This window comes from Podarcis liolepis, assembly GCF_965112155.1.
Source record: "Podarcis liolepis genome assembly, chromosome: 5".
Taxonomy (NCBI): domain Eukaryota; kingdom Metazoa; phylum Chordata; class Lepidosauria; order Squamata; family Lacertidae; genus Podarcis; species Podarcis liolepis.
The window spans coordinates 19,529,499-19,533,153 of record NC_139556.1 but is presented as its reverse complement, the minus strand read 5'-3'; the positions used below and the strand labels follow the sequence as shown (position 1 = coordinate 19,533,153).

Genomic DNA, 3,655 nt, shown 5'->3' with positions numbered 1-3,655 from the left:
GGCAGATGAATTTTCGCACAGACTTTTTAAAAGATGTATCACAAACTGTTATGAAAATGTGGAGAAATGAGCATTTTAATTGTTATAATCTACAGGTCAGTTATTATTGTCACATATCAACAGACAAATATCTAATACTGAAGTATGATATAATATACTAATGAAACTAATGATAATGATAATGATAATTTGTACCACACCCATCTCACTGGGTTGCGTCATCCACTCTGTGTGGCTTCCAACACAATATACAAAAACACAAGAGAACATTACATACTAAAAACTTCCTGATACAGGGCTGCCTTCAGATGTCTACAGAAGATCATATAATTATTTATCTCTTTGACACCTGACAGGAGGGCATTCCACAGGGTGGGTGCAACTACTGAGAAGGCCCTCTGCCTGGTTCCCTATATTTCACTTCTCACAATGAGGGACCCACCAGAAGGCCCTCAGAGCCTCAGTTTCTGGGCTGAATGATGTGGGTTGAGATGCTCCTTCAGGTATACAGCACTGAAGCCATTTAGGGCTTTAAAGGTTAAACAATCAGCATTTGCACATATTTGAATATTTGCAGAAAGACTGCCTCAGTTTTACAGACAGGAAATTACGGGATTTGGAGGTGGGAGAAAAATTAAATGAATTTGTTAGACACTTAAAACAATACACCACTTGAAACAGTCACGGCTTCCCACAAATAAACCTGGGAAGGGTAGTTTGTTAAAGGTGCTGAGTTGCTAGGAGGCCTTTATTTCCCTCACAGAGCTAGAATTCTCGCAGTGGTTTAACAGTTAATCCCTCTTTTCCCATGGAACTCTGTGAACTGTAACTCTGCAAGGGGAAAAGGCACCTCCTAGGACCCTTAACAAACAATATTTCCCAGGATTCTTTGGGGAAATCCACAATTGTTTAAAGAGTGGTACAGTGCTGCTTTAAATGTGTAGGACAGATGGCGCCATAGTTGACTGGAAGTTCTTGCACAACAAGTCTACTTCCAAAAAGGTAGGCTTTTTTGTGGGATAATACTTGCTCTGATAGGGTGGCGCTGTGGGTTAAACCACAGAGCCTAGGACTTGCTGATCAGAAGGTTGGCGGTTCAAATCCCTGCAATGGGGTGAGCTCCCGTTGCTCGATCCCTGCTCCTGCCAACCTAGCAGTTTGAAAGCACATCAAAGTGCAAGTAGATAAATAGGTACCACTCCAGCAGGAAGGTAAACGGTGTTTCCATACACTGCTCTAGTTCGCCAGAAGCGGCTTAGTCATGCTGGCCACATGACCCGGGAGCTGTACGCCGGCTCCCTTGGCCAGTAAAGCGAGATGAGCACCGCAACCCCAGAGTTGGTCACGACTGGACCTAATGGTCAGGGGTCTCTTTACCTTTACCTTTTTACTTGCTCTGATGCAACATCATCTAACCTCCCCACAAACAAATGAGGGATGAATCCATAATACGGAGGTGTCTGAAAGCACCTTAACCTCAACACTCTTTAACGGGGTCAGTTCCCACATTCAGTTCCTTAATTTTAAGGCACAATGATTATGTAGAGAAATCGTGTGATTGGACACGTACGACAGCTCCTTGAGTTCAGAAGGGCGTTGACATCTCTGGCTAACAGATGAGCGCAATGAATTTCTCACTGCATCCTTTATCCAGCTGCGGGGTCCTTTCACATTGCTGACATGAGGAAATAATAATAATAATAATAATAATAATAATAATAATAATAATAATAATAATAATAATAATAATAAAATTTATTTATACCCTGCCCATCTGGCTGGGTTTCCCCAGCCACTCGGGGCAGCTCACCCCATGCTGAGGAGCGGGGTGGAACAAAGCGAAGCTGCACACTATTTATCTGGCTTTGCGGATATTATTGGCCCAGAGATGGAAAGAAGATAAATGGCAGATTAAGTTGATGGATTATGCTGAAATGGCAAAAATGACCGGAAGAATCAGAAATCAGGAAGTCCAAAATTTTAATAAGGAATGAGGAAAATTTACAATTTATCTTAAAAACCATTGTAAACAGCTAAATCTGTTAGCAGGATTGGAATTACACTTGTAGTTTAATGATGAGTTTTGGACATAAGGGAGATGTAAAAGATTTGGATTATCATAAAAGATGCAGGGAGAAATGATTAACAATAGGACTCACATGGGGAGAAGTCCAAGAGATTCTTTGGAATCTTGTTTTTATGTTGTACGTTGGTTATGTGATTGTAAAACATTAATCTGAAAACCAAATAAATAAATTTATATTTTTTAAAGAAGCTGCACACTCTGTGTGTGGGTTGAGAGCAGCCAAGCAGATGATGTAAGCAGGGAGACGAGCAGTAAACCAAGTTCAAGATGGGTAAAGGTGTGTGTCTACAAGAGACAAGAGAGGATGATTACTTCAGCAGGAACACTGTAAGTAGACCGGAGAAGCAGGGGAAGAAGGGAGCAAGGAACAAAGGAGGGGGTCACAGCAATGCCAGATAACCACATTCCCAAGGCTTCTGTTATATTTGGAAGCAGTACAACTCTGAAAAAGATGTTGTGGAGTATCAACCAAGATAAAGCTTCATTCACACACACACATTTCATTTTTATTTATTTATTTACAATTTGAAACAAACATTTTACAAACTCGTTGATATCCAGTGCCTTCCCTTCTTTGCTTTCCATGATTCATTTTACATACCATCCATTCTTGCATATTTTACTATAACCATTCAAGTCAGTTTTCCATTCAAACATTAATTCTACTGCTGAATTTATCTTAATGCCGCCAGCGTTTTCAGTTGTGTATGGTCATTTCCCATACAGTGGTACCTCGGGTTAAGTACTTAATTTGTTCCGGAGGTCCGTTCTTAACCTGAAACTGTTCTTAACCTGAAGCACCACTTTAGCTCATGGGGCCTCCCACTGCCGCCGTGCCGCCGGAGCACAATTTCTGTTCTTATCCTGAAGCAAAGTTCTTAAGAGAGCCAGTGTGGTGTAGTGGTTAAGAGCGGTAGTCTCGTAATCTGGGGAACTGGGTTCGCGTCCCCGCTCCTCCACATGCAGCTGCTGGGTGACCTTGGGCCAGTCACACTTCTTTGAAGTCTCTCAGCCCCACTCACCTCACAGAGTGTTTGTTGTGGGGGAGGAAGGGAAAGGAGAACGTTAGCCGCTTTGAGACTCCTTAAAGGGAGTGAAAGGCGGGATATCAAATCCAAACTCTTCTTCTTCTTCTTCTTAACCTGAAGCACTATTTCTGGGTTAGCGGAGTCTGTAACCTGAAGCGTATGTAACCTGAAGCATATGTAACCCGAGGTACCACTGTATATTCAATAAATGTTTTCCACTCTTTGAATATATGTTCTTCTTGCTCTCTTATTCTATATGTTGAACCTGCACATTCTAACATCTTAAGTTGCCAATCTTTGTCTGGGACCTCCCCCATTTTCCATTTTTGGGCTAACAAAACACAGGCCGCTGTTGTTGCATACATAAGTAAGCTTTTTTGACACAGAGGAATTGGGTTATTTCCAGTTTAAAGGGGGGGGGGAGAGAGATAGCTTCCTTAGAATGAAGCAGGGGAAAATTGGCACCACAATGCTACAGAATGTTCAGAGGCCCATCTCTTAAAACTGGAAGGAAGGGCCAGGTTTTCTCACAGGTGATAAA

At 41.9% G+C, this 3,655-nt stretch overlaps 1 long non-coding RNA gene across 1 annotated transcript; it reads left to right on the top strand.

Annotated features, from left to right (window-relative positions):
* The first annotated feature begins 286 nt into the window (after nucleotides 1–286).
* Nucleotides 287–2,635, top strand: LOC310706702. The gene is made up of 2 exons (XR_014526089.1): nucleotides 287–1,002; nucleotides 2,273–2,635. It is a non-coding gene; the product is annotated as an uncharacterized lncRNA (long non-coding RNA).
* The last annotated feature ends 1,020 nt before the right edge of the window (nucleotides 2,636–3,655 follow it).